This window comes from Pimephales promelas, chromosome 19, assembly GCF_988280905.1.
Source record: "Pimephales promelas chromosome 19, fPimPro1.hap1.1, whole genome shotgun sequence".
NCBI lineage: Eukaryota > Metazoa > Chordata > Actinopteri > Cypriniformes > Leuciscidae > Pimephales > Pimephales promelas.
The window spans coordinates 20,982,434-20,997,994 of NC_142787.1; the positions used below are offsets into that span (position 1 = coordinate 20,982,434).

At 36.7% G+C, this 15,561-nt stretch overlaps 1 long non-coding RNA gene across 2 annotated transcripts; it reads left to right on the plus strand.

Annotated features, from left to right (window-relative positions):
• The first annotated feature begins 3,075 nt into the window (after positions 1-3,075).
• LOC148970800 (uncharacterized) lies at positions 3,076-15,561 on the plus strand. Of its 2 annotated transcripts, none has more exons than XR_016147739.1 (3): positions 3,076-3,235; positions 14,258-14,297; positions 14,548-15,561. It is a non-coding gene; the product is annotated as an uncharacterized LOC148970800 (long non-coding RNA). The 2 variants fall into 2 exon arrangements; XR_016147738.1 differs by having other exon boundaries at positions 14,261-14,297.

Here is a 15,561-nt window from a genome sequence, read left to right on the forward strand (position 1 = left end):
ACCTTGTTCTGGTGCTCTCGGAGCGATTAAGTGCGGATTGAGCACGATTTCTGTATTCATATATACCTAAACGAACCAAACTAAGGGAGAAAACGCACAAGGTTTTGAAACAAATGCTCTAAACGAGCTAGGTGTGAAAACGCCCTCAGGCTCTGTTTCAAAACCTAGTGAGCTGCCTTATAAAAGAGAATCCTAACTGAAATGTAAGAAGTGTCTGATTTGGAACACTTTACATATCTGACACATCTGACGTACGTCTAAACGCGTATATCTGATTTCTTTTGGAATTCCAATCCACCACATGCAAGGGCGACATGTTTGGCCACAAAGATATCGTATAATAAACACAGCTTTTTTTTTTACTGAGGTGAATACTCTTAAGAAATTGTGCACACACAGAAGCATTTAGGAGCATAGCTACTGGTTTTTAACTTCTTCGCAGTTAATTATTTTTTTTTTAATAAAACAGCTGTGTTACTGAAAGTTTTATTGTAGGCTATTTCTTAGCATTAACTTTGCTGTTTTTTGTAAATAAGCTGTAAAATAATAAATAATATATATTGTAAATAATATATGATGCTCTGAGGAGGGGTAATAATGCAGAACTCATAGTCTACTGCAGCTGGACTTGGTTTAGAACTTGTTCTCCCTCTCTGAGACAAATCTCAGGGTGAAACAGAGGTGGCAGTATGCCAAATGTTGTTTTTTTCTTTTTCTTTTTTTTTTGGTTGATCAAATTTAGGCTTTGTGACCCCAGAATGATAAGGTGAGGGTTCAGGGAGAAGTCAGGAAGCCGTTGTTTTCAAAAATTCGTTTTATTTGGTTATTCTATCCAATCATGAGTGCACAAGGCCCCCTGTAGCTACACAGAGAGGCCAATACAGAATCCGATACAGTGAGGATCATTGAGGAAAATGCTTGTATTTGAAAACAATGTTTTTCTTTACGAAATATATTAGCATAACAATTTGAGTTGATTTAAAAAACATATTTTCATGGTATGTTTCTCATATGTCAGGATTGAGATTATCTTTTGTCATTTTAATGATTACAGCTTAGCTCATGAAATAAAAAAAAAAATCAAGTTTCTTAAGTTATTAAAAAACGTCCTAAAATAAATCTAAAAAGGATTTACAATACAAAAAAATATATTTAGTGCGAAAAAGATATGTTCATTTATGCACTCGTGCAGTCAGGGCTCCTTTAGTTTAAATGCATCAATGCAGCGTGGCATTGAGGCGATCAGCCTGTGGCGTTGCTGAGCCTTGAAGGCCAGGGTGCTTTCATAGTGGCCTTCAGCTCGCCTGTATTGTTGGTTTGGGTGTTTCTCATCTTCCTCTTGACAGTACCCTATAGATTGTCTTGAGTTCAGGTCAGGCGAGTTGGCTGGCCAATCAAACACAGTAATAGTATCATGGCGGGTGAACCAGTAGTAGTTTTGGCACTGGGCAAGTGCTAAGTCCGTGCTCAACTAGTAAACTAGGCAAGTGCTCAACTACTTCAAGCTAGTTGGATTCTGTGCTTCTCCACCCTTCCTCCAAACTCTGGGACCTTGATTTGCAAATGTAATGCAAAACCTAAGAGGAATTTAGACCACTGAGCTACAGTCCAGTTCTTTTTCTCCTTAGCCCAGTTAAGGAGAAACCGTGTTGTTCTGACATTGTCTCTGGTTCAGAAGTGTCTTGGTACTATAGGAATGTGACAGTGGTTGCCCATTTCCTGAAGATGTCTCTTGATGCACTCTCCCAAGCTCTTGAATTTGCTTCACTTGACTCCAATTCTCATTGCCACACACAGTCAACTTTAAATGAATATGCTTCAATACAACGCTCTATGAACAGCCAAGCCTTTCATTGATGACCTTTTGTGGCTTACCCTCATTGTGGAGGGTGTTGATGATTATCTTCTGGACAACTATCAAGTCAGCAGACTTCCCCATGATTGTAGTCGAGAGTACTGAACTAAACTTAGAGATACCCGGTATTTATTCTGTATAAATGGCAATTATTCAAACTCGAAATGAAATATTCTAACATTATGAAAAATGTTTGTTGTTGTTTTTTTTGAGCTGTTGGAAATAATTATCGGCAAAAAAAAAAAAAAGGTTTGAAACATTTTATTTTACGTGTCTAGAATGTATTACATTTTAATTTAAAAGGTACTTAAAGGTACTATATGCCGGATTTCTTTGGAGTAAGATATCAAAAAACAACTAGGACAGTGTTATATATTTTGTTTAGTTGATTACTTACAATATCCCAAATGTTTTCAACTATTTGTAAATCGTGAGAAAATTGCGATTTTAACCAAGGAAACGGGGCGCGCAGCATAGGTGAGCAGGGTTGAGGAGTTTACAAGTGAATTCTGATTTTTACTTGCACTAATAACATTATAGTCTTTGCAACAAAAAATCTGCTCACAATATTTAAATGTAAACAACATAAATTTAAAAAGGAACTTTTAGAGGCACTTAAAAGCTTCACCACTATTGGCTGAGGCCCTTTTCTTAATCGCTTTTGTACTTTGTTACCTTACTCTCTTTCCATCTCTCTCATTCTCTTTAAGTAACAGCTGACTAGATCACAAATTATTAATATTAAAAATCCTTTGTGCTCAGCAATTGTGTGCTACATGACTGTACCACAAATTTCTGTACAGCAAAAAATCTACTGCCTAATTTAAGACTAATGGTGGTTTGTTCTTCGTAACTGGGGACTAATTGCTGAAAACTTTTCAACTTTGTTCAATGGATTTGTTTTAGTCTTTTTGAAGATGTTCTGATCATGCTGTGTGCAGATGGGAGGGTCATCTGGGTACAGGTTTGAGTAGATTAGGATGGCGATGATTAGCACAAGAGACTAAATATGCAGCATCGAATAATAGATACTGATGATGTGCTTCGATTTCATGGTGTTTTCAGTGTCAACAAGGTCTTTATCTCTTTCTCTCTCCACGGGTGGGTAACAGCACCATAAGGAGTCTGTCCTCCTGCACAAAGATTAAGTATGTGATGGTCTTTTGAGTTCATATTTCAAATTATCATATAAATATACATATATTTTTTCAAGCAGATGTTCCTGAACATTCCCCCATCTGCTGTTGTTTGGACAAACAGATGTCGACTGTTGGGTTGGACGTGATACTCAAACAAACAGAATGCCACAGTATTTACACTTTCCTCTGAAACCCACCTACAAATATCTTCCTTACAGATGATTCTTCACATTGAGCTGGGGTAAGAGATAGCATTTTATCTTCCAAAACTGTTACATGCATCACCTGTAATAAAACCTTATTGGTAATGCACTCTGTAATTGGTAAAAAAAATGAGAAGCCTGCATGAAATATGTTTTTATATTACTGTATTTAAGACAGCATAATATTTTTTATGCTGTCCACTGAATTTCTTTCCATAAACCTTTCTTGGACCATTTCTATGGAGGACTAGTGCCACTTAAAAATAGAATGAAGGAATCAATGTTCAAATTAATAATAATTTGATCAAGAATAAAAATGTGAATAACTAAGTCGCTAAAGCTTCTCTTGCAATTAAATGTAGCAATACAATATATTTAGAAATAGACATGTTGAAATTGCATTTTGTCTATAAAGCATATTTTAGAGCATATTATTGCAGATCTACTGTTGCATTTAACCATAATTTGTCAAGTTATTATTTGTTACATTTTTTAGCAACATATTTGTAAACAATAATTAAACTGTTTTAAATGTTTGGTTAAACATATTTATTTAATTTTTTACTTTAATTGATGTTTTCTTTGTTAAAATTAATTAAAATACTTTTGTCTTTGTGCCTATGTATATGTGGATACATTTTGAATACTTCAATTCTATTTCAAATGTACCATTTAATTTACTCAGTGTTAACTCCTACCCACATTATCCAATAAAAAAAAAAAAACATGCATGATGGGTAGATAGAACAGACATGTGCCGTGTCCGAAATTGCATACGGTATAGTAGTAATACTATATTTTTTCTTTGCAACCGTTAAAGAAAGTATGTTCTATATAGCATGAATGTTTGTAGTATGAGTGAAATTCAGACTTGGTCATGTGACCTACAGCAGCATCGCTTTACCTCCATTCACAAATCCACTTGTGGCCTCATGCGATAGTTAAGTGTCCATGGAATGTGCACTTCAGCATTTCACCGGAAATAAAAGGTCTTTCAGGTATTTTTCAACTACTGTTTTATGAATACTATGAATTCGGACATACTTCTCAGCTCACGAAATGTTTTTTACCTACTATATAGTATACGCAGCAACGATTTTCTGTAGAGATTTGTGGTTATTCCGTCCATCCTTTTAAGGCGTCACTAGCAAAATGTATTTCTCAAAGGACCTTCAAATCTGTCTGAGGTGAATGTCATTTCTGCAGTTCATTGCATAAAAATCAAACATTTAGAAAGGAGGGGGGATATTGGTGGAGCAGTATGCTATTGTGGTGCAGGCTGCTGGATGTTGGGGAACTGAATGACAAAGTAACTTCTTCAAAGCCTGCTGGGTGGATGGAGCAATGAGAGTGAGAGGTGCTGATTTAGAAGGCAGACGTGTTGTTCGTGTGCAACACCGTGCTGCGGTAAAGGCCTGTGGGATTTGCTCAGTCTCTCTGTCTCCTTGACATCTCTCTTTCTTTCTCTTTCTCTCTCTCTATCAGCTCTTTTGATCTGCTCTGTGTGGATGTTTCACACCAGCTGTTTGCTTCCCTTTGAGAATAATTCACAGCATGCTGTCTAAATTATGAAATGAGGACTGACTAGAGATAGGCCTAACAAAATTGACATTATATCGCTTATATATAGCTGTTTGTTCTGCTTTTTAATCATTGAGGAAATATTTTAAATAATAAAAAGGTGGAATCACAGTGGTCTAGCAAACACATAGCTGAAATACACTAGAGTTTAACAGTACAGCTTCATATATATATATATATATATATATATATATATATATATATATATATATTATTAAAAATAGTTTTAGGAATTACCTTGGTAGAATCATAATTTTAGTTACTTATAAATGCCAGAATTATAATTATGATGACAAACATTTTTCCAAAAGTATATATGAATAAAAAAATAATAATTCAAGCAACACTTTAGTTGCACAAATGGATGTGTGATATCATGATTTTAGATTGTGAACTATTAAAATGTCTCCACAATTGAAGAGAGCATGCTCTTAAAGTGACAGTAGCCTAATAAACCTGCTGCTGTCTGTCAATAATGTTAAAAGACAAAAAGAAAATCACTCACTGCTCATGACTAAATAACTTCAGTAGCTTTAAGAATCAGTGTATATTTAATTCAGTGAAGTCTATGTGGTGTTTTATTTTTTCACATTTATTAATTTTCTTCATTGAATGCTACTGTTTGTCACACAGCCATGTTCAGTTTATCTTATGGAATTAGTTTGTTTTCATTCACATCATGTGTTCCTTTGTTTAAGTTTCCCGCCACTCCTTTGTTTCTATAGTTACTGTTAGTAGTTCATTCTGTTCAGGGGGACGTCATTAATTATCTTGTTTGAGTTACTTAAAGTCGGCGTGAAACGGAATTTGTCATTTTTTCCTTGTCGTGGCGTATATCAGAGTGAAAAAAATGTAGGGCAGGGCTTGATTTTGTCCTTCGGGAATTGATTGGATCGTTGGAGGTTGGCCGTTGCAAACAAAATGGAGGCAGATTTGAATGCGATTCTCTGAGAGGCGGTGCACCGATAGCCGCACCCTCATTGGATCTGGCCGCACCCTTTCGCCATTTCACGTGACCGAAATAGAAGACAGGTCGTTTCGATCGGGGAGGGAAGAGTAATGTATTTGATTAAAGATTATAAGGGTACATGAATTTTTTAAAAATATTGAAGTGCACAGATAAATCATTTATAATAAACACTACAATATTACATATAAAAAGTAGATTTGTCAAATTTTATTTCATGCCGACTTTAAGTTCTTCCCTCACAGACTTTTAGTGTTTGGTCTACGTTACATTTAGTTTGTGTTGCCCGTCCTGTCTGAGTATTATTTGTATTATCCTCATTAAACTTTGTATTGAAACTTTATTCTTAATTTTCGTCTGCCTTCCTCCAACCGCCTGTGACACTGTACAGTAAATATGCACTGTTTATTTATTTATTATTATAAAAACCGTTGTGGAAAACGACAATTCCCAGCAAGCAATAGCCATCATTTCACCATCTCGGTTAACTATAGACCTGATATAGTCCAGCTATGAGTAACCCATTTCTAGCCAAAATAAACTTGAATTTGGTTGCATGTAATTTTTGTAATAAAAACTTGCGAGATGTATGATATTCCATCATGTAAGCAAAGTCAACAGTGATTTATAAGGTGTTTGGCTTCATTTCTTTGACATGTTCTATGCAAAGCCTGTCCGTATATTCTTGAGCTGTGGTTTAGGCGTCTATGAAATTTTCACTGACAGTCCAAATTTGCCTCATTTTTGCCTAGACATCATGGCGATATTTGGACGGCTATAAATTGCTTGATTGGGTTAAGATCAGTATTATAGACAATGCTGAATTTTGTCACGGCTGAAGGGTTAACAATGCCCTTTAAATGATTATACATTATATTTTCATTCTAGATCTTTCAGGTATCTTGGAGCAGTTCCTTTTCCGGATGTGTTTGCAGTCAGCACTGATAGCATGAAGAAAGATACTACTCTCCCTGGTGTGGAAACTCACTGTAGATTAAATAGGTACAATAAAACATTGACAAACCATGGGGTTCATTTCTATGAGCTTGATACCATGTTACTTAAGAAAACACTATGCAGTAAATATCATTAAAAAGAGGAGGTTTAGGCTGCCCTTTCTCCAGCAGAACAAAAGTAATTAATTTTCAATGAAGAGTAGTTATTTGAGATGCATGGATTTCTGACCATATGCATAGGCAAAATTTTCAGATCTGATTTCAGCTGCAAGTTTTGTATCTTGAACGCAGCCAATAGGGGCAAAATGCAACAATCATCTGTGAATGTGACTCATGACATTGAAAGTTTGAATATGCAGAAAAGGGAGATGATCGTGAACAACAACTGCATTTTTTTGTTTTGTTCATTTCACATTGCTGACAAGTCTTTGAGCCTGATAACTCTTTTCATTTTTATTTCGAAATAAAATGGCCATGACATTTTCTCTTTTGTGTCCTCTCAAGAAAGAAAATAATACAAGTTTTGAACAGAAATTTTCATTTTTAACAAAGTCACGTCTGTCTGACTTTTGCTTTTAAACAGAATTTGAACAAAATTTCACAAGGTTTTAATACTTATTGGCATGTTTTTTTTTGTCTATAGATGCCAGTGGGAGAATATTGAAATGATTAGTGCTTGTACAGACAGATTCTCTCTCCTCTTTTCAGTTTTGGTCTGATGACACTGCAGAGTGTAGAAAGATGGAAATGGTTGGGTGAATCAATAGGGGATAGAGAAGAAAATAATAGAGAGCACACTGGCACCCATGTGTTTTTTTAATCTCCTAAGGCGTTTCTCTCACTCTTTCTCTACTCTCTCTCGCTCCCTGTGCCTCTCCTGAATGGCTGCATGACAGCAAAGAAGGTTATTCTTGGCAAGTTCTCTCCTCCCTTTCAGCAAAAAACAGCCTTTCCTGCGCTGGCCTGCTCCAGCCTGTCTGGGGCCTCTCTCCCTCTTTTTTTTCTCCTCATCTTAATTTTTTTTAGCATTCTCTCACTCTTTTTGTGTTCCCACTCACTTTCCCATTTTTGAAGAATGTATTTTTGCACTTTGTATTTAATTTCCCCCATATTTCTGCATCACATTATTATTAAGCATGCCTTTATCACTTCCCCTTTTCTCACCGGTGAAGTTCTTTAACTTTTTGCACAAAAATGAAGCGGTTAAGTTTTTCAGTCTGCCGTTGTCCTCATCTGCAGATTAATTCAGACTCCTAATCTCAGGGAACCACTGAGGTCCCGGGAGCTCTGAGATGTTCTTGATTTACGCTGCGTTCGGATAAAAAAATTCTGACCAATAATCTCACAGTGGAAACCTACCCAGTTATAGCTATGTTTTCATTGCTGTAATTCAAAATCAGTGGAGTTTAGATGAACAGAATGAGGAGAAACGTCTGTTCTCAAAAGAGATCCATTTAATTCAGACCCCCACTCTGCAAGGCTCTGCAATTTTCAGGGAGAATGGCTCAATCAATCAAAGCAAATGGCGGGTATTTGAGAGCATGAGATCATGATTCTTTCCATCGTTTTGTGTAATTCTGTTGATATACAACCACATAATAAATAGCAGAGAATTATGTCATAATATATTAGATTAAGAATTCTTAAAGTTGTGATGGAATTCCTATAAAATTTAATAAGTACTATGTGCAAATTTAAAACCTTGTGGATTAGTGTTCTAATGCTCAAAAAGAGACCTGGTGACTTTTCCATCATGTTCAACAATGTTTATGTAATCATCCATCTGCTTCTTCATTCCATCCACTCATCCATCGCAATAAAACGAATTGCATGAAATGCAGATTTGCCAAATGAGTAAAAATGGCTTTAGTCAATGTATTTTTTGTTATTTCTACATTATTGAACATAAGTTTATAAGTTTACAATAATCCATTCTCTGGAATGTGCCTTTGAATTTTTATGAATTGTTTGTTGACACACGCATGCGTCAGTCTTTGGCCGTCGAACAAGAGCAGACACCTGCGGAGCAGTGTCCGGAGACTCATTTGTGTATCATTATATGTTCTCTAAAGCAGACATCCAATTGGCTGTCGGTGATGTGCCTCTAAGGGAAATGAAAGATTAACTGCACTTTGTCAGCTGTTGAAGTTTTAGGGGGAAAAAAAGGCTCTTGACATCCATTATCCATAAAGCAAAGTTTGCTTCACAGCTACCGCACTGAGGTTAGATCAGGACCCAAGCAAATGGACTGCATGGCCTCAGAAATCTTGAGTTTTTATTAATATACGTAGTAGATGGATAGAAAGGTTGGACTTTGCGCTATATACAGTAATATTGCAGTAAAGCAGTAACTGTAATATTACTGTATACCTGTAATCATAGATTTATTCAATTTTTTTCCCTTGGTTCTGTTTTGCTTTATGTTATTATTGTATTCCATTTTTGTCATTTTGGGCTTGTAACTGCTTCCTCTCAGGTTGGATATTATGACTCTTCATTTAGTAATTTCCCCTCTTTTTCATCAAAGAGAGAAGGTGAATGAATGAAAACATTTGGTCCTTTTCTTGGTAACATCAGGACTCGAGTACATAATAATGCATGTTTATTCATTTCTTAAACTAAAATGATGCAGTGTGTAGAGAATAGGTAGAAAACAGTAGAAAAGTCATCATTACTAATGGAAAAATACTGCAATTAAATAAACTTGTTATTGCCTTTTTAGACTTTTTCTTTGCAGAATACTTCCATTTATTGCACTTAATAAACTGTGACTAAGCAGCAAATAGCCCATGACTCTAATAAAAGTCATGATGTTGAGAAAAGACTGCTTTTTGCCAGACTGGAATCCAAGATGGCAAGATAAGCAAGAGAACTCTATTCAGAACCGACAACAAACCATCTGAACAAAACCACCCTCATCCACACAGACCTTTTTTTGTGTTCGCTCTTATTCCTGTGATGGTAAAGATGAATTCTCAGCATCATTACTCCAGTCTTTGGTGTCATATGATCTATTAGAAATCATTCTAATATGCTCATTTGGTTTCTCAAGAAACATTTCTTATTGTTAACAATGATGAAAACCATTGTGCTGCTTATATTTTCATGTAACCATTTTCCAGAAGTCTTAGAATAGTAAGTTGAAAAGAATGTGTCTTAATTTAATGGTTAATTTCTTTCAACAACATAAAAATAATCTTACCATATTGTTTTACAACTTTCAACACAGTTAATGAATCAGAAATGAATTAAGTTTTCCTATTATTATAGTACAGTATGTAATGTATCGTCTGTGATGAAAGCAATACCAGAGTGCACTGCGACAAGCTCTGTAAAAAAAAAAAAAAATCCATTATTATTATATAGCTATTATAAAATCAATGCTATTTTTCGATTTAAAACTCACTGTTTTACCCTAAATGTGTGTTTTGTCCAACGCATTCTCATCCTTTAGCGTCATATAGAACGCTATATGACAAAACGGCACTATACTACGCACATGGTACCCGTTATCGTTAATATAACACGCGCTGTGATGGGTAGGTTTAGGTGTGGGGTAGTCTCATATTACGCTAAAGGATTCATGACGACTTGGGTTCGCGTGTTATATTAACGATAAAGGGTGCCATGTGCGTAGTATAGCGCCATTTTGTCATATAGCGTTCTATGTGACGCTAAAGGATGAGAGCGGGTTAGTTTTGTCTGTATGGTCATGATTATTAGACTTGTTTCCTCTCACATCACCTGTATCCAAATTATTTGTGAGTTGACTCTCCCTTGAACTGTGTTTGTAATTTATAAGACGCAGAGTTGCTGCCAATATAGAGCGTTTGAAATCTGTCACTTATGATGTTCATAACAGTTAACTTGCTATAGAAGGCTCCTGTCTATGTAGGCAATATGCAGCGAGGCAGTTCGGTGGAACAGAGTTGCATGTCTAGCTTACTAGTCGAAACCTTTTGTATAAAATTCAAGTTAGCACTGATACGCCTTGAATGTGTTTTCAATGACCCTTAGATTGCACTTGAGAGGTTGTATCAGGCTCATTTTACACTTATAAAGGAATGCATCTTCTCTGTTTATTGTAGATGATTGAGGACTTGAGGGCACCTGCCACACATGAAGATGAGTGATAAACATATTGCTTTGCTGTCACATATTCGGCATGATGAACAGCCTACTCAAGGTGCATTACTACACACAGCAGCCTTTAAGTGCTAGTTTGTGAATTCAACTCACTGCTGTCCAAATCACTCATACTGTGAATTTGATGTGTCAGAGTGGGACTGAAGAAGTGGCTGGGTGGGTTTTCACTGTCATTAGACATCTGTCCTTGGGTGTGAGGCATCTTTCATTTTGGCAGGAGTTACTTGGCCAATGGGGGAGAGCTTTGAGGTATCATGGCAGAACAAGGCAAAGCGCAATCAGTCTCAAGCAAAATGATTTTCATTGGATGGGTAGTGGGTATGGATATAACCTTGGTCCAGTTGCTAAGCACCAAATGTGAGTTAGGCAGCTTAATATAAAAAGCCCAGTGAGGTGCCTTGGAACACACAGCTTAGTATGATGCGTTGACGTAATTTCCACTGAAACAGGAACCATGGCGGTCCTATTGAATGGCTTTTCAAATAGCCAATAGCGTTGGCAAGACTGCAAGTTGTACTTGATAGTACCGAATCTGAGCACTAATGATGCATTGGACTCAATAGAGGTGTGACTAGACCCCTTTTGCGCCGACGTCACAGTTACGTCACGGCGCTAGCTGGAGGCAAAACAAAGTGAAAACTGGAGGCGGTCGATGCAAAACGGCACAGATTCGGCTACATAATAAGGAGCTTAAATAATTGTTACTATTATTAAATGTCATCTTGTAATGTTGTTTGGTGCAAGAATTATTGAAAAATGAATATGCTGTATCTGGAACTTTTATTTCTAGAAAATATTCACATCATTAAAATCGCACTGTAATGTCACTCTTTACATTGTCGTGGTCTCGGCGCTGGCTCGGCAGAACTGCGGATCGTACACACAAGTCTTGTACAGGACCATATAGGCATCTAAAGATTTATATGCCTCAGTTTCTCTTTACGATCGGTTTCTCTATAAGGTAGGTGTAGAAGTCAGGCCACTCACCCGAGGTAACGTACGTTAATCCTGTCAGATCATCCATGCATTGAGTGAGCGTGTAGGCGGTTACAGGTCGGCCAATCTGGTTCCGTCCGTTAAAAATAACTTTTGGAAATAACAATCGCGGTCCTGGACACTGAGTGACCTTACACATTAAGATAATATCGTATTTTCTCCAGTCATTGTTAAAAAACAAGCTAACAATCCTTGCTAACTAGCGTTAGTGAAGCTGCCAGATGGATCTTTCTGCCTCCACCTAAGCTCCGCCCACAAAAAAACGTCACCATGTTTACCAACTGTAAAAGGGTCTATATTCTAGCCATTTTATTTTTAACCAACAGAGTTGGAAAATAGAAAAAAAAACTTGAGCTTTTGAACGACCGAACACACATCTCCAACCCATACTCTGTGATGTGTCTACGGTCGCTTTGGTCAGGTGATATCTATAGCATAGGGACTAGGGAGCGGGACGCTTTAGATTCTAGAGAGCATTTGATTTGAGAAGTCCATGGTGATAACATAAAAATCCGAGATCCGTTTTAGCGGAAGTGGGAGACTGTAAGTTTTGGATGCTTACATCTTCTAAATGCGAATTTTTTTCATTGTTTTGGAACGTGCCAACTTATTCATAACCTTGAGGCTAACATATTCCTACTAAAAGCTAAAAAAACGTAAATTTTGATATCAGGGGGCCTTTAAGAAATGTACATTGTGCAATAAAGAAGTACCCGTAAGTATCTGTAAGTCTCAAGCAATGTGTCAGTAAATATAATAATGGATATGTACTTAGTATGAAATAAACATATTTTAAATACATTTTGGAATATTTTATTTTTTTTCACTGGATAACTTATTGTAAAGTGTTACCAAAGTATTTATAGATTTTCACCCACTGTGGATTTTGGTCCATTTGACCCACACTGTGAATCCCACCCTCTTTTTTTAATAAAAAAATATGCCATACTATACCAATTGTGAAAAGTGATTTGTACAAGGCAATGACTAGTAACTAATGATCTCCACCTGTGATTGGGAGTGACAGTAAATGTGGAAATTCTTCTGTGGCTGTTTTCACTTCGGGTTTGCAGTCGCTGGTGTGATTAAAGTGAAAAATGAAAATGATAATGGCTCAGACTGGTTCAGCTGTCTCATAGATTTGCTGTGAAATTGAAAACAGAACAGATGAGCAAATTCCTAATCAATTACAAGAAATGATGTGTGAAAGAATGTGTTTGCGCAGTCTTCTCTCACAGACACTCGTCCACTTTCAATTTCCACCTTATTCTCTCCATTTGGTCTTCACCTCTTTTCTCTTAAGAGGGAGGAGAGCGAGGGAACCGGGCCTTGTGGAAAATATGAATCCTATTTTACTGAGATGCCTTACAGTAAAGTGGATTTCAGTCCCACAGCCAGGGTGCCTTTGATCTGTTCTGTCCATTCGTCTCATTGGCTTTTCTGCCAGCGGAGCTGAGAGGGGCTAAACTAGCCATGCTTCAGCGACCGAATGCTCTCAGCAGGGACTAAAGTGTCCTCATGCTCCACATACACACGTTCTTTCATTAACATGCCAGATACTCGGTAAATGAGAAAAACATACAGTACACCTATTTGTTAGGCTTAATCTGGCAGGGACCATCATTCGGCTTCATGGTTTCAAACTGAGTTGAAGACGGATGATAAAGCTTTGGTTTGTTTAGCTCTGTTCCAAAGCCTAGTGAGATACCTTCATAGGCAGCATTTTAACACCTACAGGGAAAAAACACATTTTGGCAAAGTTTAAAGTCAGCACGTATCCTTTTTGGAGATTGGAGAGCACAATCTCATATTGCCTTGTGCTATTTGAAAAAATAAATAAATCTAAGATAAATTGGCAGATGGATCATAGATTATTAGATCACTGCTTTCTGCAAAAAAAAAAAAAAAAAAGATCTCTGTTTGGAAGCTTTTTCTTTTTGTATATTATTTTTGATATTCTCAAAAGCACATGCATAACTGTAGGATATTTTATATGTATTAATTTATTTACTCAAAAATAAATCATGCCATAGTTTTAGTAGCATATGTTTTATTATAAGTCTCCCTGTAGTCAATCCTTTTATTCCCTAAATCACCAAATCACCTTGATTACCAAAATTACATATTCAAACCACGTTGGTCTTTGGTTCACTGCAGTTTTAAAGAGAAAATGAACAGAACAGTGGTGTATTTGTACATGCTTTGTCTTAAAACATATTAAAAACACCACATAAAAATATAAACGTTATGTTTAAAAGCTTGATTTTCACCACAGGGAGACTTTAAGTATTTTCTAAATGCATTTATTCATGGCCCCATTGACTTCCTTTCCAAAAATAATACTATGGATGTCAATGGGGTCCATCAACTGCTTGGTTACCCATATTCTTCAAAATATCTCCTTTTTTGTTCAGCAGAATAAAGAAATTCATACAGATTTGGAACAACTTGAGGGTGAGTAAAATGATGATCGAATTTTTATTTTTGAATGAACTATCCCTTTAAAACTGCATAATTCAAATGGATGAAAATTGTATGTGCAATTGAAATTTATCTTAAAATTAGGCCCAAATATTTTTTGAGCGTTTTTGATAAATATATTGCATATTTAAAATTTTATGTCATATAATAATATGATTAAATATGTGTCAAGTCTGTATGTTGTGGCAGTAATCAATCTAAGATAAATCTATTTTGGTTTAAGCTGGGTATTCCATCAGTGCGATGGAATACTCATCACCTTCCAGGTGCTGTTTTCAGGAAACAGACTGTTCCTCATGGTCAGGCCTGGATTGCTGTCATCTTCGCGAAGGCCACTGGGCACAAACACGTGCACCGGCTGACAAGTGTTCCACCTCTGCATAAGGACAGCCAGCCTTCATTCCTTTTGGAACTCGAGCCCAGGGCTGACTTAATTGAAGTGGTCAGTGTTAGAACTGAAGTCAACACACTCGCATTCATCAAGGTCCATGGAATGAGTCTACACATTGGAAGACCAGCTGGCTAGATTCTTCATAATATAGCGGTAAATAATTCAGCTTTAAAGAGAAAGTGTTCCTCAAATAATTTAAAAGGCTGTGGCTCGGCAGACTTCCAGTACATTAGCTGCATAAAAGTAGTATCAAAACAATTTTAAACAATTGACAACACATAAGTTAGGTTGTTGTTTTGATTGCCTCCAATCTGAATAAATCAATGAAGTAAAAATGTACATAATATAATGTATTCAACACACATGCGCACACACACAAACTGGGCTTAAGATTTTCCTATTCCAGAAAATGATCCAGTTGCTAAATCCAGAGTGTAAAATTGAATGCTCATCTTCTCATCCATCAAGCTGGGCTCCATTCATTCTCATGTGTCCCATGGTGAAATCTACTTAACAGCCTCCTTTGGTTTGGCCATCTTGACTGATCGGGATTCCACGTCCATTTGCATGCATTACATTCAATCTGTGTTGACACTCAAGCAAAGAATGTCTAAATTTACTGGTCTGAGCCATCCCTCGGCAGGCTTTAGAAAGCTGCTTGCAGTGTTGCTGCTGATTGTTTTTGAGTGAAAGCAGATGTGGTTTCTTCACTTCTACCTCCTTCTCTCCCTCTCTCTCTCTCCCTCTCTCTGATGAGGCAGCCTTCGATCACAATGCTCAAGATATTGTCTTTCTCAAACATCCGGCTCTCCGGGAGGCCACATCTGACCAGGCCTCCTTCTCTGT